Genomic DNA, 26631 nt, shown 5'->3' on the forward strand with positions numbered 1-26631 from the left:
TTGCTGAAGAGATAACAGATGCATTGGTTTTTCATAATTTTTCAACAATCACTTGATTCTGGCATGGTCCTGGAGGACTGGAAAATTGCAAATGTCACTCCACCCAGAGGAAGGTAAAAGAAAGGAAATTATAGTCCAGTTAGCCTAACTTTAGTGGTTGGGAAAGTGTTGGGAGTCTATTATTAAGGATGACTAAGAGACTAATGCAAAAATAAGTCAAAGTCAGCATATTTTCGGTAAAGGGAAATCTTGCCTGACAAATCTGTAAGAGTTCTTTGAGGAATTAACAAGCAGGATGGATAAAGGAGAGGTAGTGGATGTCACTTACTTGGATTTTCTGAAGGCATTTGATAAGGTGCCACATATGAGGCTGCTTAACAAGATAAAATCCTATGATGTTACACAAAAAATACTGACATGAATAGTAGAATGGCTGGCAGGCAGGAGACAGTGAGTGGGAATAAAGGGGGCCTTTCTGACTAGTGGTGTTCGTCAGGGATCTGTATTGGGACCACTACTTTTCACATTGTTTGTCAGTGACTTAGATCATGGAATTGATGGCTTTGTGGCAAAGTTTGCAGATGATACAAAGATAGGTGGAGGGGTAGGTAGTGCTGAGGAAGCAATGTGATTACAGCAGGACTTAGATAAATTGGTAGAATGGGCAAAAAGTGGCAGGTGGAACACAATGCTGGGAAATGTAAGATAATGCATTTTGGTAAAAGGAATAATAGTGCAGACTATTAGGTAAATGGGGAGAAAACTGAAACATCAGAGGTGCAGAGGGACTTAGGAGTCCTCGTGTAAGACTCCCAGAAGATTAGTTTACAGGTTGAGTCTGTGGTTAAAAAAAAGCAAATGCAGTGTTGGAATTATTTCAAGGGGAATAGAACATAAAAGCAAAGAGATAATGCTGAGGCTTTATAAGACATTGGTCAGGCTGCACTTGGAGTATTGTCAACAGTTTGGATCCCATATCTCAGAAAGGACGTGTTGACATTGGAGGGAGTCCAGAGAAGTTTCACAAGGTCGACTCTGGGAGTGCAGAGGAATCTATTGGATGTTGAAAGGAATAGAAAATGTGGACGTAGAAAGGATGTTTCCTATGTTGGGGGTATCCAGCCTCAAAATTGAGGGGCAGCCCTTTAGAACAGAGGTAAGGAGGAACTCTTTAGTGAGAGAGTAGTGAATCTGTGGAAGGCTCTGTCACAGACTGTGGTTGATGTCAAGTCCTTGGGTATACTTATAGTGGAAGGTGATAGTTTCCTGATTGGTCAGGGCATCAAAGGATATGGCGAGAAGGCAGGTTTATGGAGTTGAGTGGAATGTGGATTCAGCGATGATGAAACGGCGGAGTAGATTCAATGGGTTGAATGGTCTAATTCTGCTCCTATGTTTTATGGTCTTAACCGTGACCGGTCAAACAAAACTGTTAAGAAGCAGCAATGAAAAATCTTTCTGCATCTGAATGTGACGATGTTCCTGAGTCTCCACCCAGGACCTGCATGACTGACAATAGTGAATTTTGAGAGAATGCTACTGACATGATGAAGGGAATTTTGAATGCCATCAGAGATGAAGGACCTACATTGCTGCCCTAATTATGTTTTTCCTTCTGCCATCAGATTCTGAGCTGTCCATGACCCCATGAAGACTAACTCTATTTATATATCTACCTTTCTATCTATCAGTTTGATTATTGTATTTATTTATGTCATAATTCATAGTAATTTGTTATGCCCGCACAATATTGCTGCTACAAAACAAATTTCACAACTTATGTCAGTGACAATAAATCTGATTCTAATTCTGAAATTTTTCTACTGCATTTAATTATTTATTATTATTATTGCAGATATATATTTTCCCCCCTTATTTCATAATGAAGTTCCCTTGTTTGAAGCTCTCCCACTGGTGGAAACATCTCAACATCTCTCATGTCAAGCCCTGTTAGATTGTTATATATTTCAATAACATCACTCATTCCTCTAAACTTCATGTATACAGGTCTAAGCTTTTTAGTTGTTCATGATAGGACTCCTTTCCTCCTTTCCTATAGACCAATGAATCTTTTCTGGTCTCCATTGTGGGAATATCCTTTCTGAAATAAGATGACCACCACAACATACAGCCCTCACAAACACTTTGTACACTTATAACAATCCTTTTCTATTTCTAAACTCCATCCTCCTAGCAATAGAGAACAATGTGCTACTTGCCTTTCTAATTATAAGTTTTGCATGCACAGTAACTGGTTGTGTTTTATGCATAAGACTACCAAGTGTCAAATGGCTTAATCAATATCCTCACTCCCAAGCTAAATAACAACTATTGCTTAAGCCATCAGACTTCCAGAAATAATACCCAATAACATTGCAAAGAGACACTCCTGTTTGAAGATTGCCCACCATCGTCCTAAATGACATGCGGAACAAGACAAGGTCCTCAAAATGGTTCCAGTGTCCAATTCTTTGCATGGACACTGGATTCCACCACTAGTCCCCACCTAAAGGGAAAATACAACCCGCTTTAAAATTCAGATTAGTTCATTGTCATGTATTGTCACATACCTATAGCTAGGGTGCCTAAGACTTTTGCACAGTATAGTATTTGTCATCGTGGAACAGTGAGCAAGTTTGTAAATCTGATGGGAGCAAAGGATGTTGGGAATGATGAGAGTGGAGCACCGTGGGATGTTGTGGGACAGATGGCAGAGAATGAGTGTGGCTTATGATTGGTTGTGCTATTAATTCTGTATTGATGACATCACAGTTTGAAGAAGGCATCTGATAAGTAATAAGGAATCTACCAGAGTCAAACTATCACTTCAGAAGTAAGTGATAGTAAATTAGCGGACCACTTCATCGAGCACCTCCACACCATCCACCACAAGTGGGACTTCCCAGCAGCCAAACATTTCAATTCTGATTCTTATTCCTGTTCTGACATGTCGATCTATGGTCTCCTCTTATGCTAAGATGGGGCCACCCTCAGGGTGGAGAAGCGTCACCTTATATTCCATCTGGGTACCCTCCAAACTGAAGGCATCAATATCAATATCTTCCGAACAAATTTCCCCCCTTCCTCTATTCCCCACACTGACATTTCACTTCTCTCACCTGCCTATTACTTCCTCCAGGGTCCCCTCCTCCTTCCCTTTCTCCTATGGTCCACTGTCCTCTCCTGTCAGATTCTTTCTTCTCCAGCCCTTGACCTTTCCCATCTACCTGGCTTCACCTCTCACCTTCCAGCCAGTCTCTTTTCCCTATCCCACCTTTTTGTTCAGGCATCTTTCCCCTTCTTTCTCAGTCCTGAAGAAGTATCTTAGCCTGAAACATCAGCTGTTTACTTTTCCACAGATGATGCCTGACCTGCTGAATTCCTCCAGCATTTTGTCTGTGCAGCTTTGGTAGTAAAGGCAATAATTGAACACAAGTTTTAGCAATTTCAGAGAAAAAAAATAGATCTGTCGGCTGATTCCAACCACCTCAGGCTGTTGGTTATGAGTTCTGTGTTCCAGATGTGGGACAGAAGTCATTGGCTCCACATGAATCAGCATGTGTAATATCTGATCTAATGTGAAGCCTGTTGAAGAGTCCTTGCTTTTACCGAAGAAAAAACAACTTTTCATTCTGATTGCTGCTGCTTTGTCCTACTTGGCGTAGCATTGTTAGGTTGGTGGTCATGTCCGATAACTTATGGTGGGAAACTCATCATTTTCTTTTCCATAGATGCTGCCTGGCCTCTTCCAGCATTTTCTGTGTGTTTCTTGGATTTCCAGCATCTGTAGGTATCCTCGTCTTTGAACTCATCATCCTGGAACTTTCATTGTTAGTTTAACTTGAATTTATTGTTTTAAATGTAATGATTAGCAGCAGATATTAACCATAAATGAAAATTACAAAATGGCACTTACAGATTGAATGTCCCCTATTCTTCCAAACCAAAATCCTTTCATATAGACCAGCTCAAATTATCTTGGTTAGAAAATCTAAACTTCAGTTTTCAAAGGCTACTGGCATTGTTTGGAGCAACAGTGTTCTTCATTCTATTTCCTTATTTGTGCAGACTTCTGTGATGTGCAAAGTTCTGATCTTTGCTGCCTGGCATCTCCCTCTGTCCACACATAAAAAGTTAGAACTTTTTTGAGGCCAGCCTTTGGTCAGGGTCGACCATGGATATTGCATCTCAGCTGTATATGTGACATGCAGACTAGGGCAGCACGTTATGGAGAGCAAACTGTTGCTCATGTAGCAGGCTCCCACTTTACGCAGCTGATAAATCCAAAGGAATGGCAGAGGCTGATACAGATTGGCATCAGTGATGTTGCAGAGTTTCCAGTCAGCATTGAACTCAACATGGAACAGCCTTAGGACCCCAGCTCCGGATCTTTCCTTGGAGTTTACTCCCAAAGTCTTCCCCACGACTGGGTATTGCCTCAAAGCAGTGGAGGTCTGAGATTAGAATTTCCCTTCTCCTAGATGAACTGCCAAGTGGCCGACAAGCCCCATCTGCCTGAAGTGACTGGTTTTAAGGTGCCAGTAACCTGCCTTTACCCCTTCTCCTGTTGGTAGAAACAATTCCGCTGGGCTTGGTAATTAAGCCATATGTGAAGGCCGGGAGCTGGACTTGGTTGTCAGAGGCTATTTGAGACACACCCATTGGGAGCATTTAATAGGTAGTGGGAGCTTATCCCTACTATCACTTCCAGCTATAACAAACTTAAGAAACCTGGTTTGAACTACCTGGAAGATATAGAACATGGTCACAAGTGTTGTTTAAGTTCTTGAAAATCTTTGCAGCAGTGTGTAAGCACTGTTTGCAATTTGCTCTCATCCATTTTAGATTTTCCAAAGGAAAATGCAAATCTAATAATTACACATAAAGGATCTGTGAACTCCAAGCACAGTTTCCATCATCTATTAATTGAAACCATGGTTAAGGAACTGAAAAAAAAATTCAATGTATTGCTTCCTTAATTGATATTCTGGTGGGAACAAATAATTAGTTGGATTTTGTTTGATGAATGTTTTATTGACATTTATGTAATAGTCCAAATTTTACTCTTACACTTCCTGTTATGTTTTGTAACACCAGAAAGAAATCAAAAGAAAAACATGGGAGCCGGGGATATGTGTGCATTTAGTATTGTTTTCTTTTAGAGAGGCGTTCACATATGACGTGGTGCCGTAATGATGTATGTTATTCAAGAACCTCTTTCATATAACTCATAATGAACTATGTAAATACATAAAAAATGCTTAATCAAACAATATTCTGTATTTACAATATTGCTGAAATATTAAATACACTACACTTATCATTTGATTACTAAAGAATATTGGCAGCTCTCACTGTTGCAGCTGAAGTATTGCTTGAGGGGATATACTTGTTCTATATACTTGCTTTTGCTGCAGTTACTGGCATCTTCCCCACTCAGTCCACTGGCACACTCTTATTTATTCTTATCATCGACTCTGGGGCTTGTCACCCCAGACATACATTCTAGTTGAAACAGTATTTTACTCCCGTATCTTTCAATTTAGTGTTCTGCATTTGATACACACAGTGTGATCTTCAATGCATTGGGGAAAACAAACTCTGATTTGATTCCAGCGGCAGGCATTCAAGGGAAGATAACCAAGTATGGACATTTCTTATCAAAAGGGAGGATTAGATTATGAAAACCTAGTTAATGGATTCAATAAAGCCAAGTCTGTTTGATCAAGTACAAATTGTGAGTGAATTCAATTGCTCCATTGATAATTTGTGCATACAATTGTGTCCTGTGGGAAAGTGGCACAGGTATGATTGTATGCAATTCATCTATGCACTTTTTAAATTTTTCAGTACATCAATTACACATGTAATGAGATTATAGGCTGTGCATTGCACATTTCCTTCTTTTTTTGACATACATTAAAGGTTTTGTGTGCAATGTTTGATCTGTTGAATAATACCGAAAACTAGAAGTTGGGAGAACACACACCAGACCTTAAAAAGAGGTCAGTATTGGAAAGAGTGAACAGCTTTGAGTTCTGAGCAGTCAACGTCTTGGAGAACATGGCCTGGGATCAACACGCCAATGCACTCATGTACTTTGACGAGACTTAGATGTTACTGAAGGCTCTTGTAAACTTCTACTACTAGAGAACTGCTGATTGCATCACAGCCTTGTACAGAGGCTCCAAAGTACAGGACAGCATGAGGCTACAGAGCATCCTAGATTCAGATAGCTCCATCACCAGCACAGTGCCCCCTACCATCAAGGAATCATCAAGATGTTGTGACTCAAGAATGCGACATCGATCGCTAAGGATCCTCACTATCTGGAGTATACACTCTTCTTGTTACTACCATTAGGGAGGAAGCAGAGGAGCCTGAAGACTCAAACTCATCAATTCAGAAACAGCTTCTTACCCACCACCATCAGGTTTTTGAACAGTCTGTGAACACTACTTCATTGTTGCTTTTCTTACACTATTTATTTAATTTGTAATTTATATTAATTTCATGTCTTCACACCATATTGCTACCACAAAACAACAGATTTCACTCCATATACCGTATCATTGATAATAAACCCCCAATTCTGATTCTGGTTTCTGATGTAGAGAGTTCCACTAAGGTTTGGGCCTCTTTCCTGTGGCTGCTTTTGTGAAGAATAAGCTGTCAGGAGCTTTCATGCAGCTTCCTTCTGGAACAGCAGATATCCTGTTATAGTACATGCTTCTGGGTATAAACCACCAGAGTTTTGTTTTTGGTGGGTTTTTTTTGGCCGAAGTGGATTTTTTTAGGGGGGTATCCCTATTGGGAATTAATGCTAGAACACATGTTCACTGTACTAAGAAAGGATGACATTCTGTTATTCACAGAAATGCCTTCTTACAATCGGCAAATGGGAAACTAACAATTTTAGAGTAAATGAAAAAACATTGGGAAAGAATTTAAGAAGACACTTCCTGTATTGCTTAATGGTGTAACTCAAAGGGATGGTAATCGGTTTAGTTATAAGAAAGACAGATCATTTCATTTTCTATTCATGTTTCCAGTTTTTCTGTTTCCTCTGTTCTGTATCAATTCCTTCTCTTCACATCTCTGTCATTCAGAACAGACTCTCCATTTTCTTTTGTGGAATACTCTCTTCCTTTCTCTTCTTATTCTTTGCAGCTGAAAACATGCTTGATTTCTGAATGTACTCTGTTCTGATAAAAAGTCATCAGGTTGAAGTACTAACTCCTGACTCTCTCTCTCCTGAGCTGCTGCCTGATCCACAGAGGAACTCCATCATTCTCTCTGATTATTTCAGGATTCCAGCATCTGCAGTTTCTTTTTAAATATTGGGATAGAAGTTTCTTGGGATATTGGAATGATACATGATGAGATAACCTCCAGCCTCTAGATCAGAGGTTCTCAATCTCGGGTCCATGCACTTCTCAGTTAATGGTAGGAGTTCATGGCATAAAAATGGTTGGAAGCCCTGATCTAGTTTAATAGTCCAGAATTCTTGTCTGTAGATTAGCCCTGTAACACTAGCTCTGTACCCCAACAACAAGGAAGACAATTTTCCTGGGCTGCTGACATCCATTTGCTACATGATAATGATGACACGGATCAGAATGTTTCCAGAAAACGTCTCTGACATAGCCTTCTTAGTGCAATTTTCACCTGGAGCTTCACTCACAGGATTGGGGCGGGGGGGGGGGGGGAGTGGCGGGGTTGAATTGAAACAATTCTTCAGATGCGTTTAGTGGACTTCAATGTCCTTGGTGCTCTATGAAGTTCTCTCCCAATAACTTTTAACTGGTGAATAACTTTGAAAAGAATTCTAGGTAGCTATTGGACTGTCATGACATTAAAATCAATTTGGTTTACTGATTTTCTTCAAGGCAAGAAATGCTCTCCAGATCTACAGACATATGTTTGACCCCAAATTGCTATTTGTAATGGTTCAGCAGGTCACTTAGTCAATGTGGGGAGAAGTTGTGCAGTTAGGGATGGACAACCAAAAGCAAGTCTCAGTGATGAAGTCCATAGTTCATGAGGGGAGAGATGAAAAAGGAAAAAGGTTGATTTGTGAGAGAAAAGGACAGTTGTGGGCAATTTAACATCTGGAAGAAGACACAAGGAACACAACACTGTGAGTTCCAGTAACTTCACTGTGTTGTCCATGCTCATAATTGTAATGATCCCTCATTGTTATCATCACAGCAGGCCAAGAAGGGAGCTCATCACTGACTTTAATGTCAATGTGATGAGTAACGAAAGGTAACCCCCCCCCCCCCCCACCATCCCTCACCAGCCACAGGCGTTAAGGGTGGCACAGTAGCATAGTGGTTAGCACAACGCTTTACTGTACAAGCCACCCAGGTAGCTATTTGTGAGGAGTTTGCTCGTTCTCCCTGTGATTGCATGGGTTTCCTTCGGGTGCTCTGGTTTCCTCCCATAGTCCAAAGATGTACCAGCTGGTAGGTTAATTGGTCATTGGAAATTGTCCCATGATCAGGCTAGGATTAAATTGGGGGATTGCTGGGCAGCATGATTCGAGGCACTGGAAAGGCCCCTTCCGCACTGTATGCCAATATATAAATAACATATGCAAAATTTATCATTTTACCATGCCTATGCTATGGCTATCTCAAAAAGAGATAAACTTCTTGATAAAATTGGGAACTTGGCTCCCCTTGTAAAATTAGAAGTATCTAGCCTGGGTGTTACCCTTGAATCAGACTTGAATTTTAAATTCCACATACTTGAAAGTGACCCGAGCAGCATTTCTACACTTAAGAAATATTGAAAGGTACGTTTATTTCTGTCATCATAAAGATGTTGAAAAACAAATTCACACCTTTATATTGAATATAATTCTCTTTTTACTGGCCTTCCAAAGCAAGCTATTGAAAAACTTCCATCCATTCTGATTGCCGCTGCTAGACTTTTAACCAAAATGAGGATGAAGGAGTATCACTCCCATACCGACTACTCTGCATTGGCTTTCTGTATCTTTTAGAATTTATGTTAAAATTCTCTTACTTGTCTTTAGATCTTTTAATGATCTGGGACCAGATTACCTTATGGAATCATTCTCACATTATAATACTGCAATAGCTCTCAGGTCTGTTTCTACCAGCCTCTTTAATGTAAACAATCTCCTTCAAAGGATAATTGGCAGATCAGCTTTCTTCTACTACACTCCTGAATTGGGAAATAGAATACCTGAAACTATAAGGGATGTAGACTCAGTTGACAATTTTAAATGCCAGCTCAAAACCGAGTTATTTAACCTTCCTTGTAACTGACATTTTTTGTCTTACATATTTTAAATTTTATTTTTATTATTTATTTTGTTTTCATGTTTACACTTTATCCTACTGTAAAGCACTTTGAACCACATCACCTGTATGGAAAGTGCTCTATAAATAAAGTTATTAGTAATAATAACATTATTATTTATATCTGGAAAACAAGAACCAAGACAACAACATTTCAAATATTAATGTCTAGAGCATTTGACTTGTCCATTTACTAACTCAAAGTTCAAAGTAAATTTATTATGAATATCTATACAGCCCTGAGATTCATTTTCTTGCAGGCATACTCAATACATCCATATTAGAATATAACAATTATAGAATCAATGAAAGACCACTCCAACTTGGGTATTCAACCAATGTGCACAATACAACACAAACTGTTCAGATACAAAAAGAACGAAGTAATAATACTGTAAATATATAAATAGGCAACAAGCATCAAGAACATAAGATGAATTGTTCTAATCCTTCAGTCTCTTCTGCTCCCATTTGTTCATTTAGTTTAGTTTAGTTCAAAGTATGGTTGCTGCTCTGGAGTGAAAGGTATACCAGATTGATATGAAGTGTGATTGGGAGCACTGCTGGGGTTCTATGACCCAGCCTTAAACTGCATTAGTATAGCTGTTAGCAATCTGGGCTGGACGGCTCAAATGAAACCATGAGAGGGGACAGCAGATTTATTTTCAGCAGCCCATTGGGAACTCAGTCACCTGTGTGCTTATCATCAGCAGGCATGGTGATCCAATAGAGAACAAGTTGCTGTATCACCATGATCCTCTCTAAAGCTCTGTATACCCTCTTGCAATTTTGTAGTGATCAAAAATCTAATGACGTGATGTTTAATATTTGCTGTGAAGTAAAAGAAGTATTGTTTTCATCAAAAACATATAGAAGAAAAATCTTCCAATGAAGTAATATCGTGTTAAGCAAATTTTTGACTTTTTAAATTTTAGGTATCAATCTTGTTTGTATTTGCTTTATAGTTAGATTTCTATTTATTTTGAGTGTTTTAGTAACCAACATTTGCACACAAAACTCTTCAATTCGTCTTAATAACAAAGCAGTCACTTCATAGTGGAATTCTTTCCTGTCAAAGTTGTCTTTTTGTATGAAACCTTAAAAATCTTCCAGGAAAATGACAAAGAAATACTGTATGTCACTTTTCATTACTCCTCTTATTGGTTAATTATTTCCATCTTTAAAAGTGTTTTGGTCCATACAAATCTTGGCACACAAGATTGTGTAAAAGTTTTCCTTAAATATAAACTGGAAAAGAATGAACTACTGTTGAAACAAAACTTGAAACTGGCTAAAGCTAAGAAAACAGTTCCAGACTGCTTTTCAATGTAGCATTATTCATATTTTAAAGGAACATGCATTTATGGGAGATCATGTTTGGCTTCTTACGTTAGCAGAGTATAGAGAAAGTCCATTTGCTAAGTAAAATAGAGTTTTGGGATGTATGTATGACGAGCTCAAGGGTTCACAAAGAATCTTATATGGTTAGCACATAAAAATCCTGTGCATACTGCTGTGTCTGGAAATTAAATGCAAGGTCTCAAGATAGCATGAATGATGTATTTATTGGCTACTTTGGAAAAAAAGGTGACTCATGATGTTCCAACAATGTGGTTAAGATCATTTGCTTCCCACCTATATGGTTGAAAGTTCAGGTCCCAATGGTGACTAACATTCCAGCCTGTTGAGCAATGTACGTTGAGTCACAGATTCACATCTTGGCTCTCTGTTCACTTACATTAAAACAATGCAAGTAGAACAGGTAAGAAAGGTCACCATTTGTTACAGGGAAGCTGAAATGATTGAATTTTAAACTGTCTGGAAGATAAAAAATCCTATGAAGGAATAGTTACTCTGTTTTGTTCAGTTGCATGTAGTTTAGGCGTGAATAGTGTACTTACTTATTGCCCGTTACACCGCTGGCGTTTAGGGCAGCAATGAAGATCCTCCATCTCTGCCGGTGCTCAGGAATTCCATCATCATATCAATAGCTTCCTCTGGGTTTTCATACGGTCAGTCGTGCAAGTCCTGGGTGGAGACTTGAGTGTACTGCTTCTCTCCGGTGTAGGATCCTTTATTGCTGGCTCCATAACGATTCTGTTTTACCAGTCGGAGTTGCTGAGCTGGACCCACAAACCTAGAGAACAGGTGGAGCACTCTTAGTCTATCCTCTACCCTTTGACCTCTTTAGCATCAGTGATTGTACCATGAGTCAAAGCAGAAGGAAAAGACTTCAGCCAACATAGCTCTCTGAGTGATTGAGACATGCAAACCTCAAGACCACAACAAGGTTATGCTCCTCTCGGAGAGTGAATAGCAAGTCCTGAGTGAAATAATCGCAATGACAGAATAGATTTTGTGGGACGCTGTAACACGATGAAGCTAATGATCCTGGCAGCAAGTTCTGATATGATTATTTAATAATTATTTGTCCCTAGTAATCAACACAAGCACAATCAGCTCAAGAACGTTAGCTTAACCCACTATTTAATTGTCCACACTCATGACTGTGTGACTAGGCACAGTTCAAATACAACTGTTGATGGCAGAATCTTAGATGGCGATGAGGATGCGTACAGGTTCGTTGAGAGGTGTCACGATATCAATCTTCCAGTCAACGTCAGCAGAACCGAGGAACTGGTTGTGAATACGAGGATGGGGAAGTTGGGAGAACACACAACAGTCCTCATTCAGGGGTCAGCAGTGGAAAGGGTGAGCAGTTTCAAGTTCCTGGGTTCATGGACTGTTTGGAAATCTCAGAGGATCTCTGTGACTAACACATTTCTGTGGTCATGAAGAAGGCCTACCAGCAGCTCTACTTCATTAGGAGTTTCAGGAGATTTTGTATCTCACCAAAGACTGACGCAGAGTGCTCGGACTGGTTACATCACCACCTGAAATGGAGGTTCCAATATGCAGGATCAAAGGAGCTGTGGAGTGTTGTAGACCTAGACAGCTCCATCACAGGCAAAACCCTCCCTACCATCGAGAACATCTTCAAGAGATGGTATCTCAAAAAGGCAGCCAAGATCATTTTAGGACCCTCACCATCTGGGACATATTCTCTTCTCATAACTACCATCAGGGTGGAGGCACAGAAGCTTAAAGATCCAGACTCAACATTGTTTGCTTTCAGATTTCGAAATGGCCCTTGAACCCATGAACACTACCTCACCATTTTTGCACTGTTTATTTTTGTAACTCATAGTAATTTTTATGCCTCGCACTATTGGTGCTACTAAGCAACAAATTTCATGAGATTTGCCAGTAATAATAAATCTGAGTCTGTGTGATATTACATTCCACAGTACAAATGAGGTCTAACCAAAATGTGTAATCCACAATATCTGGCTCTATTCCAATGAGCTCAATTGTTCATCTTGCTACTGCTTCTGGTGGCGCTCATCTCCTTGCTTCTTCCCCCTCCTCCACACTCTCCCATCATCCTGCTTGTGATCTCAATTTCTCAGTCACTCTGGAGATGTCTGATCTCCTTGTCAGTGCAGTTTGAGTTCTATGTCCATCGCACAATCTTCGATCCCCTTCCCTTGGTCACGGTCTCTAATCTCTATGCAGTCATTCTCAGGGTATTTCATTACTGTCTCATTTGCTCTCCAGTCTCTGTTCTCCCTCTTGCTGCTCTTAATGTCCTTAGCTTCCCTCTCAAATACTCCTAGGGTCTCTAGTCCCTACCGGGGTTGCATCCACTATCTTTGCCTTTTCTCTTAGCTATTTGTTTGTCCTATAATCCACTTGCCTGCCTTCGCTTTTGTCCAATCACAAAGTCTCTGATCTTCTTCTCAGACACTCCCATGGTCTTTGACCTCTTTTTTGACCACCGATAAGGCGAACACCTTCTCAATTAATCCCTATTCTCCAGTCTCATTCCTTTGTGCAGCAGTTCTATTGAACAGAACTGATCACAGTCCTAAATTGAAGAAAGGGACTACAATGCACCAAGAACACACATTGAAAAAGTACTCTTTACTTACTAAGGTAAAACATTTCACAGGTTTAATTTACATTACTTAATTTACAATTAATCTTCATCATTGTGTGCCATGTCATATGACTTGGGTGACTCTGGTCTGTGACCATAGTTGTTCTTGGCAATTTTTTCCTCAGAAGTGGTTTGCCTTGCCTTCTTCTGGGCAGTGTCTTTACAAGACGGGTGACCCCAGCCACTATCAATACTCTTCAGTGATTGTCTGCCTGGCATCAGTGGTCACATAACCAGAGCTTGTAATATGCACCAGCAGCTCATATGCCCATCCATCCGCCATGTTCCTGATCAAGGGGATAGGCAGGTGCTATACCTTGCCCAAGGGTGATGTGCAGGCTAGTGGAGGGAAGAAGCACCTTGCCCCTACCCCCTTTGACGTCTTTACCCCGCTACCTTTAATTAGAATGAGGAAATTAAAATTTTCCATCCTCTTTTGAAATTGCAATGAATATTTCTCAACCTATTTATATTACTTCTCTATAAAGCATAGATGGAGTCCACTGATGGTGAAATGATTCAAACTGAGAAGTACGTCATTCCTTTAAATCAAACAAGGCAATATCCCAAGTAACACAAGCAGGTGAAGGAAAGTTGCTTGGTATAGCCTGTAAGGACTTGTTAATAATGTGGTGATAGAGATTGCAAAATCAATTGCTGGGTTGAATTCAGTGAGACACCAAAAGCAAAGTGTTAGACTATCATTGTCACTTCACTCCCATGTTTCATTCCTAGAATGAATGTTTAAAATGTGGCAATTTTTGAACTCGTTGAAACTTTCTCAATCGCCAATAAATCACTGAAGAGACTTGTTTAACACTGATTTCAGGAAGCATATTCCGAAGAATAGTGGCTTTTCTATGGAACATAGAAACTAGAGCAATAGAATACAGGAACAGGTCTTTCAACCCACAAAGTTGTGCTGAACCAATTAAATTAATAGTCAAACAGCCAACTCAACTAATCTCTTCTGCCTACACAGTCCATATTCAAAGTTCAAAGTACAAAAAAGTTATCGGAGTACATACATGTCACCACATATAATTCTGAGATTCTTTTTCCTACAGCATACTCAGCAAATCTATAGAACAGTAACTGTAAGCAGGATTGATGGAAGATCAAGAGTATGGACGACAACAAGCTGTGAAAATGCAAATATAAATAAATAGCAATAAATAACCAGAACAGAAATAACAAGATAAAGAGCACTTAAATTGATATCATTGGTTGTGGGAACCATCAAGAGCCCGATCCTGAGGGGTAATTAGTGTTCTGGAACCTGGTGTTGGGAGTCCTGAGGCTCCTGTATCTTCTACCTGATGTCAGTAGTGAGAAAAGAGCATGGCCTGGGTGGTGAGGATCTTTGATGATGGATCCATTGATCTACCCTTTGTCCTCACATTCATGTGCCTATCTCAACTTCTTTCACTTACCTGCTAGACATTCACATAAAAGACATGGCAGAGTGAATGAGTAACTTTTCTGCATTGCAATTGATGGGACTACAGATGACCAAGGTAGTGAAGTGCATGTTGCTGCTTCACCTCAACTGTGGGCTTAAATATGTATTTTATTTGTCACATATACATCAAAACACGCGGTGAAATGTATCGTTAGTGTCAAATCTCATCAGCGAAGATTAGGCTGGGCCGCTCACAAGTGTTGCCATGGTAACAGCGTCAGCATGGCACGCCCACAATTCTCACCCTAATTCGTACGCCTTTGGAATATGGGAGGAAACCGAGGGACTCAGAAGAAACCCACACAGTCAATTGGAGAATTTTTAAACTTACTGGCAGTAGTGGGAATTGATCAATAATTGTTGGCTGATGCTGTAAAGAGCTTGCCGCTAAGCTCTACTGCTCCGCCTTGAAAGGCTTTGATGGGCCTTGGCCTGATACCTTGATGCTTTATTCCTTTCCGTTAAGGCAGCCTGACTTGCCAAGTTCCTCCAGTACTTGTGCGTGGTACTCTGGAGGAGCTGAAACCTTTTTTTGGACAATGCTATTACTGAAGTGATGAATTATGCCATAATGAGACAAATTGTCATTTAAATGCTTGACAGACTTTGGAATCGAATTTGACAAGGTATCTAGGATAATGACAGATGATACCACTTGGATACATAATGAAATTTTGAAGGAACTACTTCATAATTCAATGCATAAAACATGCATTGCATCATTGGAATCTGGTCAATAATCAGTGACGCATTAATTTCTCTTAAATTAACAAATTCAAGGAAAATTGAAAAAATATGTTTAAATATTACTCAATTCACAAACTGGCTCTGTATTTATAATCTGTGATGAAAAGATAGAATGTAATTTCAAACCATTCTTAATTGCAGTAAGTGAACTCATTGCATGCGAATTGGAGATCTTGCCTGACACTCAAGGGAGGTACTGTCTGAACTGACTATTAAATGGCACAATCATACCAAAATTCAAAGTTCAAACTAATTTTTTTGTCAAAGTGCCCACTGTATTTGTCACCATGTACAACCCTGAGATTCATTTTCTTGTGGACAATCACAATACACGGTGTCCCCCGTTTTTCGAACATTTGCTTTACAACTCGCTGTTACGAAAGACCTACATTAGTACCTGTTTTCACTAACCAAAGAGGATTTTCGCATTTACGAAGAAAAGACGCCCGCTTTATATGTGTGTTTACCCCAAGAAAGACTACCATGACCGTGAACCTTGTGCAGGCAGTTGTTTGCGCTTGCGTGTATGTGCAGACTTTTTTCTCCAAATCGACTTTGGCTCGCTGTCTTCCTGATTTTGATAAGTGAAACTACACTGTACATACAATATTTCTACTTTATATAGGGTGTATATTTATCATATCCTTCCTGCTTTTACTATATGTTAGTGTTATTTTAGGTTTTATGTACTATTTGGTAGGTTATTTTTTGGGTCTGGGAACGCTCAAAAATTTTTCCCATGTAAATGAATGGTAATTGCTTCTTCGCTTTACGACATTTCGGTTTACAAACGGCCTCATAGGAATGCTCTACCTTTGGATTATGGGGGGGTGGGGGGAACCTGTAAATACAAGAAACACACTAGAATCAATGAAAGACTGCACCCAACAGAATGGACAACAACCAATGCACAAAAAAACTAGCAGACTCTGCAAATACAGAACAAAAGAAGCAATAAGTTTTGAGAACATGAGATGAAGTGTCCTTGAAAGTGAGCCAGCTCAGTGGGAACAGTTCAGTGATGGGATGAGTGAAGTTGAGTGGAGTTATCGCCTCTTGTTCAAGAGCCTGATGTCTGAGGAGTTATAATTGTTCCTGAACCTGTGGTGGTGCAGGTCTTGAGGCTTCTGTGCCTTCTTCCTGATGGCAGCAGCAAGAAGAGGGCATGACGTGGGTGGTGGGGTCCTTGATGATGGATGCTGCTTTCCTGCTACAGAACTCTCTGTAGGTCTGCTCAATGGTGGGAAAGGTTTTACCCGTGATGGACTGGGCCGCATCCACTACTTCTTGTAGGCTTTTCCATACATGAGCATTGGGGTTCCCATACCAGGCACTGATGCAACCCCATACCAGGCTACTTGACAAGAACTTCATTGCTGTCAATGACATGCAAAAGATGAATGCTATCAAATCTTTTTAGATATTTACAGTTTCCATCCGTCAAGCACACAACATTGTGATGGAATTCACACAATGAGCACAAGATAGTACAGAGTAAATGCATAATAAAGATGGAAGCAGTAGGAATTTTTAAAAAGTATGTTCAACAGAATAGACAAACTTCAGCAATACACACAAAATGCTAGAGGAACTCATCAAGTCAGGTAGCATCAATGGAGGGAAATTAAACAGTCGAGGCCGTAAAGGAAGGGGGCAGGTGGCAGAATAAGGTGGGGGAAGGGGGGGGGGCAAAGTGAGCAGCTGGAAGGGGAGGGATGGAAGAGGCAAAGGGCTGAAGAGGAAGGAATCCAGTAAGAGAGGACAGTGGACTGTGGAATAGAGGGGAGGAGGTGGGGAAACAGAGGGAGGTAATAAGACCAGCACAATGAGAGCCTAATTTCATGCAGCCAGGGCTGACAATTATGAAGGCAGTAGGGACATTTGATATCAAACAAACGCTGGTGTTAGAAGAGTACCTACTCTCTCCTGACTCACCACGATACTCGAGCACAAGTTGCCCCACCCAGTTGTTTTTGCAAATGATCATGGAATGACTGGTCTGAGGAATTGTTGAGATTCAGCTGAAATTGTGTGTTGGTTTCTAGAGTTAACTGAGGCACAAAGCGATTGTTACCAATCCTGCCTAAGACTTTTGATGACAAAGAAACTGTACCTTGGTATAGAGTCATAAAGTCATAAAACACCCTTCAGCCCAACTTGTCTGTGATAAACAGTTATTCTGCCCAGTCCCTTTGACCTCTACCTGGACCATACCCTTGGTATCCAGATTTGTCTTAAATGCTGAAATCGACCCTGCATCCATCACTTTTGTGGGTAGTTCATTCCATACTCTAACCACTCTCTGAGCGAAGAAGATCCCCCTCATGTTCCCATTAAACATTTTACCTTTCACCCTTAAACCATGACCTTTCATCTCACACAAACTCAGTGGAAAAAGCCTGTCTGCATTTACCCTATCCTTACCCCTTCTAGTTTTGTACACTGTATCAACTCTCCCCGCATTCTTGTGCGCAGTAGGGAACACGATCCTCACCTGTTCAACCTATCCCTATAACTCAGGTCCTCAAGTCCTGGCAACATCATTGTAAATTTTCTCTGCACTCTTTTAATCTTATTGACATCTTTCCTGTAGGTAGGTGACCAGAAGTGCATACAATACTCCAAATTAGACCTTGCCAATGTCTTATGCAACTTCAACATAAAATCCTAGTCACAGCTGGGGCTCAGAAAAATGGCAACAGTGGTTTTGCCAGAAGGAAGATAAAATATGGAGACACCTGGAACATTGACAGTCAATTTCCTTCCATAGATGCTGACTGACCTGCTGAGTTCTTTCAGCATTTAGTGTGTTGCTCCAGGTTTAAAATACATTTGAAAAATCATGATGGGTATCTCTATAGTTAATAATATTTCACCCAGAAATGAATATACCTCTTGATCTTTTCAAATTCTGCAAATAATGGAATAACAGCTTGTCATGTTAGAGAATTCTGAAGATTTACTGCCATCTGACAAACAAAATTTCTCCTCATTTTAGTGCTGATCTTTTGATATTACAGCTCCTTATTCTAGATTCTCCTGTCATTGGTGCAACCTCTCATAATTAACCTATTGACGCTGTCATTGAACTGTGATACATGACAGCAAGACTTTGAGTGATATGTGTCTGATGGTGTAAAGGAGTCCTGACTGAGATTGATGGTACAGTAGATAATTAATTGGTTTTGGGATATGGCACATTAATGGTGCAAATAATTGCAAATGAAACTTGATATGCATACTGACCTAAGTCCTGCATGTAAGATCATTAAGCCTTTGAAGGCATTATACCCATGTCCCTGGGACTTCAGCCCTATTGGTGACTTTCTTTACAACCTCCTTCCAATCCGAATATTTTCCTTAATCTCTGCTGCAATGTATTCACTGTGGAATACCTGAAAAAGCAAATGCAAACATTCCTTGGCAGTGTCAATTCCAGCAAACGTCAAAGCCAGCAGGTAGATTTCTACCTGATTACAGAAAAAAAAAAGCTCCCTTTTGGAAATGTAGACATGTCTTTAATCAGCCCTTGCTGTCACACACAAGATTGGCCTTTCGTACGAATGCTAAGGCAGTGAACAGCAAGTTAGTATTGGATGGTGACAGATATCAGCACGAAAAAAGTAGGCATGTGAATTTTGTGTGTAAATCAGCATGAAGGAATCACAACTCAAGTACACATTTTCCAGCACTGCATAATTTAACACTCAGGTTATCACTTTTGTGCATTGATTGCACAAACCCCAGATGTTGCATAATTTAGATCAGAGTCACAGAGTCGTGGTTCCTTAAGGGTGTTATAGCGGGGTGGTGGTAGTGGGGATAAGCTCTACCTCTTAAATGCTCCTAATGGCGTGTGTCTCAAAAAGCTTCTGACAACCAAGTCCCTTTCCTGGCTTTCACGTGTGGCTTAGCTACTAAGCTTGACAGAAACAGTTTTTACTGACAGAAGAAGGGGCAAAGGTGGGTTACTGGTGCCTTAAAACCAATCACTTCAGGCAGATGGGGTTCGTCAGCTGTGGTTGACAGCTCATCTAGGAGAAAGAAAACTGATCTCAAGCCTCTGCTGCCTTGTGGCTATACCCACTCATGGGAATGGCTTCAGGAGTAAACCCCAAGGAAAAATCCCGAGCTGAAATTTCTAAGGCAGTCCAACGCAGAGTTCAATATTGACTGGCGACTTCTGCAACACCACTAGTGCCAAACTATATCCTTCTCTACCGTTCCTTTAGGTTCATCGCTGTGAGCGGAGGGGGAGCCTGCTACATGGGCAACAGTTTGCTATCCATACCATACTGTCCTGGCTTGCATATCACACAGCCAGCTGGAACACAACATCCATTGTCACCCCCATTCATTGGAGGACCTCAACATAGGGTCATAGAACACTACATCACTGAAACAAGCTCTCCAGCTCAGTTGGTCCATGACGAGCCATTACTCTGCCTAGTCCCGTTGGCCTGCCCCTGCATCATTCAACTTCTCTTAAGTGTTGCAATTGGACCCACCCCACCACTTCTGCTGGCAGCTCGTTCCATACTGACTCCATCCTCTGAGTGAAGAAATGGCTTTTCTGGTTCCCCCTAAATATTTCACCTTTCACCCTTAACCTACAACCTCTAGTTCTAGTCTCACTCAACCTTAGTTCAAAAAGTCTGTTTGCAAATAACCTATCTATCCCCTTGATAATTTCGTAAACCTCAATCAAATCACCCTCTTTTCTGTAGGTACATGACCAGAACTACACACCATACTCTAAACTTGGCTTCACCGACATCTTATACAACTTCCCAACTCCTATACTCAGTACACTAATGGTTCAGTACATCATGGTTAAAACCCTCCCAACCATCGAGCACATCTACATGAAATGTTACTGTAGAAAAGCAGTGTCCATAATCAAAGAACCCCACCACCCAGGCCATGCTCTTTTCCCTCTGCTGCCATCAGGTAGAAGGTACAAGAGCCTCAGGATGGTCCAAGGACAGTTATTACCCCTCAACTATCAGGCTCTTGAACAAAAGGGGATATCTACACTCATTGAAGGACTCTTTTATCTTGTTATTTGAAGCTCGTTATTTATTTATATCTGCATTTGCACAGTTTGTCGTCCATTGATCCTGTTTACAGTTACTGTTATTTGCTAAGTATGCCTGCAGGAAAAGAATCTCAGGGTTGTATGTGGTGACATCTATGTACTCGGATAATAAATATTATTTTGAGCTTTGAATTCGTGAAGGCTACTGTGCTAAAAGCTCTCTTTCCAACCCCAACAACCTGTGCCACCACATTCTAGGAATTATAGATCAGCATCCTCTGATTGATTTGTTCTACCATTCTCCTTGGTGTCCTTCTGTTCACTTAATGATGGATATATCAAAAGGAGCAAAACAAATTGCCTGCACGGAAGCAAGCCGAACTGACAGTGACTCAAGCCAGTCCTTCCAAACTGTGACATCTCACACTGCATTAATTTCCATCTGCCATTTTTCAGCCCATCTTCCCAGCAGGCCCAGATCACACTACAATACTTGATAGCCTTCCTTGCTGTTCCATCTATGAGAACCACAACCTGGTCATGGTTTTGATGCCTGAAGAGCAATACTGGCTGGGGTCAGGGCCTTATACTTTGGCTCTTAGTTGGGTCACCCATGCCAAACAGCTCAAAGGGCAGAGGCCAGACTAAAAAGAAGCCCAGTTTTGGGGGTTCACCTCAGGGCTAACAAACCATCAGTAACTCTCGGAGACGGGAGGCGAACGATAGGCTTTTATTAGCTACAAGAGACCACGATTAGCAGCAAGAAACCATCACACAACATCCTGGAGACTGAGGGAGGAGCAGTGCCTCCAATCGCCTTTATACGGGGGTCTGTGGGAGGAGCCACAGGAGCAGTCAGCAGAGAGGCGTGTCCAGACAGGTGTATGTAGTTCACCACACTGGTCAAACAAAACTATTACAGAAACAGCAATAAAGAATTCTTCTATATCTAAGTGCAACTGTGTTCCTGAGTCTCCACCCAGGACTTGCAAGGCTAACGACACCTGGGGCACAGTAGAGAAGATGGCTAAGAGCAGACAGAGATGGAGGACCTTCATTGCTGCCCTACACGCCAGTGGCATGAAGTTCCTCATTGTCCTCGGTGCCCTACTGCTCACTGTGTATGACCTACCCTGGTTGGTCCTACAGGAGTGCAAAACCTTGCATTTGTCTGCATTAAATTCCATCTGCCATTTTCAGCCCATTTTTTTTCCAGCTAATCCAGATCCCCCTGCAAGCTACGATATCCTTCCTGCATCCCCAATGTTGGTGTCATCTGCATTTTTGCTGATCCAATTAATCACATTATCATCCAAATCATTAATATAGATGACAAACAACAACAGACCCAGCACTGATCCCTGCAGCACACCACAAGTCACACGCCTCCAGTCAGAGAGGCCACCATCTACTACCACTCTCTGGTTTCTTCCACTAAGCCAACGTTGATCCTAATTTACTTCTTCATCCTAAATGCCAAGCAACTAAATCTTCTGGACCAGCCTCCCATGCAGGTTATAAATTAACTCTGATGTACAGCTGCTTTTAGCAAATTCTCTTATCGAACTATCTGAAACTGGATATTCTCTAATCTTTTATTCCCTTTCAGAGTAATTGCCTGATGCTGTATATTTTCTTCATCTGAAAATGAACAAATCCATCGTTTAAAATAGGAAAATGGTTTATTTATGTGTAATAACAACCAATTTGAGGGGAAGGTAAACTTAAATAGGGTCGATCATGTTAAAAGATTTTCCTGTCCAGTGGGCTAATATACCCTTCATCATTTGTGAAACCTGTCCAGCTTTTAAAATTATACAAAAAATACAAAAGAATTATCTTACAGTTGATAAGGCTTTGATAAATGTGCTGAAGACTGAAAATGATACAAAATTATTAAAGGGACAAAGAGAAGAATTATTTCATTTCTTAAAACAAATTCAGGAATACAATATGCATGCATTACTCTATGTTATAAAGGTTAATGCATACACTTTTACATAGCACTAGCAGGTAATTTGACAACTAAGGAGCTTTTGAGCTTAAATTAATGACAGATATGCCATAAGGAGGAAAAATAATTGCCTGTGCAGAAGCAGACCGTGTAGTCAGTGACTCAGGCCAGTCGGACTCCAGCCTGTGCCCATGTAAGAGTACTTACTGTGTATTGTAGTGTGTTATTAAGCCAAAAGGCAATTCTGTCAACATGCCATACATATTTTGTTAGTTTAAGAACTTACCAGATGGGCACATTGTTCACAGAGAGCTTTTTGTACAGGGAATACTAAAATCTGCTTCAGGTAACATCTGATTGTTACAAGCTAACAAGTTGGTTGGAAGGTAAGTGTATTCCAGACAATAACTTCCTGATGTCTGTCTAAATGTAGTAAGTGTTTTCAAATGTGTCATAGTACGAACAGAACTTTGATTGCATGGTGCTAGCAGGATAAGTGATCACCTCTGAACTAATAAGCTATGGGAGCAGTGACCTTGCTTCGAAAGCTGTTCAACCTCATCAAAATGCAGAGCGGAGTGGATTCATAGAGGAAATTTCCCTATTTCAAGTAGCCATTACACATCTAAAAGGGAAATGAGCAGATATTCTGCACTCTCTTGCTGCATTCATTTATTCTACGGCAATTAATGGAAACAGACAACTTACTGCGTGAACTGCAAAAAGAGTTGGTCTTATGACAACTGGAGCAAGTTACAAACCAAACATTTACCTGTAATTAACTAAAGTCAGTGCATGAGGATTGAATTTTCTTGTGCCCATTTACAATATAGCAGCGCATGCCAGGAGTGTGACATTCACTGCCAAGGTGAGGAGGCATTAATTTTATAGACTAGAAAGGTTTTAAAAGTGTATGCCAGCACCTTTCTGGTGCCTTGTCACCAGGAGGAAAGGACTTACAGTTCATATACGACATTTAAAATCCCAAGCACAGGAAATTAATTTGAGTGAATGTTAGAGAGAGATAGAGATTCCGAGATACATTTTAGGATGTGCTGGGACACCTCATCAGTGATGTAACCTGGAGTCATTGGGTGTTTTGGGTCCTGCAACATCAGAAATTCTTGCCCATGCGAACTAGCCAGGGCTGATCATGCCCTGGCTTGTGTCCCAGCAGCACTGGTCCATGGGTCACACCTCTTGACCCATAGCCATGTGGAGGCTTGGTCAGCAGCCTCTGCGACAGTCCTGATGGCTCTTTGCAGCCCTTACAATGTCAAGGAGAGAGTAGGTTCTGCACAGCGAACAACCAGCAAAATCTCTACAGCCCACCTCTGTTGGCTCGCTTCAGGCCCTCCACCCCACCTCTGGCACTGCTCTACCAGCTCCTGCTATTTGGCTTTCTTACACTCAAATGCCTCCTCAGTCTGGTCTTCCCAAGGCATTGTCAGTTCTACCAGGACCACCTGATATGAGGTTTTTGACAGAATGACCAAATTAAGCCTCAGAGATGATGATACAGAGAAAATTAGGAAGACAAAAGTTTCAGAAAATAGAAAAAGCCAGGAGTATGAAGCACTTTTGTGCTCAAGGCCATGAGATACTGAAAGGATATTGTATTGGCAGACATGAAAGCATAGGTTGTTTGATACTAATGTCAAGTTAAGTATTATTATCAGTCAGGGTGGAATAACTGCAAATTCCGGAGGAGACTGAGTAATATTTAACAAGGCCCTTTATTCACCACTGGTTTATTCTGTTATTTGTTGTACACAGATTTCATCTGACCTATTTGCAAGTGGTATATACTTCATTTGTAAAATCATGTCAAAACCGCTAGTAACACACTTAACTTTTCAATTAGACTCTTCTCACAAAAGTGGAAGGGACAGATACTGGAATAAATTAGCCACTAGCCCTGCTGCATACCAATATTAAAAAATCACAAAAAGGTCTGTTAAAGTGGCATTGTGATTCTTTAGGTTGTCATCCTCTGAGGAGAATGTCTGTCACAGTGGGCAATGGCAATGACTGACTCCCATGTAGAGATGGGAACAAGAGTTTATGCATAGGAATTCCAACAGAACACTAGTGGAGCGACACCAAAAGAGAAATTAGTTTTAGAACAACAACCCCGTGATAAGCACTAATCAGGAGTCTGCTTAATATAATCACAGTCCACGGAAAACCTGTGCCAGTCAAAATAGACTTGACAAGATTAAACAGGAGGCATAAGGGCTTAATGATCCTAGTTAAGATAACAGTTAACAAATTCAGGTGCTCCAGAAGCCTAATGATCTACGGCTGGCCACACGGACCCGCAAAGTTCATGATAGTGTCAGCATTGTGGGAAGAACAACGAACTTTTGTGGACTGACAGAAGGATATGCTCTTCGTGCTCTTTCAGCAGAGTCATGGATCTTTCCCCTGGCATCCACAATAGTGTAGGCTTGCTCCACAAACAATGAGAGATGGATCAGAATCAGAAAATCTCATTAGGTTATATTGTGAACTCCTTCATTGTGTCCCAGTAGCATGAGTGTGAGGTTACAATGAAAGCAAATATTTTTGCAAGGCAACTGGAGAAAGTTGATGAGAACAAGGAGAGTATAAAATTTGGAAAAGTGTAAATAGTTAGCTGACTCTGCCAGAATATCTTTGTAGAAAATTGAGGTCTGCAGGGGAAACCCATGCAGACTTCTCACAGACAATGTTAGAGACTGGAATAAAACCCAGCACTCAGCACTGTCTATTGGGATTCCTTTTTTTTTGCAATAACTTCATCCGTATCCCTGAAGAAATTGTACAGATAGCCACCTTTAGCTACTTCCATAGCTCTTCCAAGGGTTCTGCAATTGTTGTAGCAGCAGATTGTTCAAAAGCTGTGTGAATACTAACTCAAGGCTTAAAAATGAAAGTTAGTGTCCTGCTTTAGTTAGAGGTGGATCTGGGTGCAGCGCTGGACTGCAATCAGCATGCACCAGGTTACAACCTCTTCTGATGAGGAATCCTGGAACATTTCTTTAACCCATTAGGTAAACATAGCTCATTACTGGCTTAGAATATGTTTGCTAGGAATTGGACTGTACCAGTGTAGGACTGTCAGTACCAGTAACTGTGGTGTTAACTGTTCAGGCTAACAAAATGGCTTCTCTGTATTGTTATTTAATGCTATAAAGGGTTTCTGTGTCTGGTATGTTTGGGTTATGACTGCAGATAAGGGGGGAACTAACCAATGGAGAATTGTTACGCTATCCTGTATGTGTAAGTTGAGCAGGAGTTTGTGGTCTTTTTCCAGAGGAAAGCAAGGAGGACGGACGTGTGAGGAGCGGACTGCGGTTCCCGAGTGGCTGATACTGGATGTCGGCAGTTCGGATGGTGGCCAAAGCTTGGAAGGTCGCTGTGGATGGAATCAGAGGTGTGAGCTCCAAAGTATTAAAATATTATGTGCACAAACTGATAAACTTATTGATCTGACACCTTTAGGTTATCTGTTTCTACTAACCCACCACTAAGAAGTAACTATAAGGTTGCAATTATTTACTTGCTTTTGGTGTATTGTCTGGTACTTGTGTTGCGAGCGTGTACTGGGGGGGGCGTTACACCGAAGTATCGCACTATTGGCGGGGTGACAGCGGTTCACCCTAGGTGAACGTGGATAAATTGGGGGCACGGAGGCTACACCAGTTTTAGTGTGTTAAATGGATCCTGCATTTGGCTCTAACATACAGTTGTAGAACCCTCAAAAGGTGGCTAAATTAAGGAAGTTTATTTTGTGTAAATTCTTAAAAATACTTCTGTGTTTTTCCCTTGTTTGCTGCAAATTTTTGAAGCACTCTGCAGAGTTCACTGCTGCCAAATCATTTGCACCGTGACCACAGGAATGGGTCCTGTGTCTAAGAACTTCCGTTGTGTCAGCCACAATAGAGGTCGTAAAGTTGCAGTGAAGGTGAAGGAAAAAAGAAGGAAAAGTGTTTGTGCTTACAACTCCCTTCTGCATTGTGCCCACCTGCTCCCTCCCCACCCTATTGTAATCACTAGCATTGAACATAGAAGATAGAAATTTACAGCACATGCAGACCCTTCGGCCCACAATGT

At 40.8% G+C, this 26631-nt stretch overlaps 1 long non-coding RNA gene across 1 annotated transcript in view; it reads left to right on the forward strand.

The window, feature by feature from the left end:
* Positions 1-26631, forward strand: part of LOC132379787 (uncharacterized) — an 88817-nt gene that overhangs the window by 44363 nt on the left and 17823 nt on the right. The window contains exon 2 of the long non-coding RNA XR_009507535.1: positions 25832-25951. This is a non-coding gene — a long non-coding RNA (uncharacterized LOC132379787). The remainder of the gene's footprint in view (positions 1-25831; positions 25952-26631) is intronic.

Source organism: Hypanus sabinus, chromosome 22 (genome assembly GCF_030144855.1).
Source record: "Hypanus sabinus isolate sHypSab1 chromosome 22, sHypSab1.hap1, whole genome shotgun sequence".
Classification (NCBI taxonomy): Eukaryota; Metazoa; Chordata; class Chondrichthyes; order Myliobatiformes; family Dasyatidae; genus Hypanus; species Hypanus sabinus.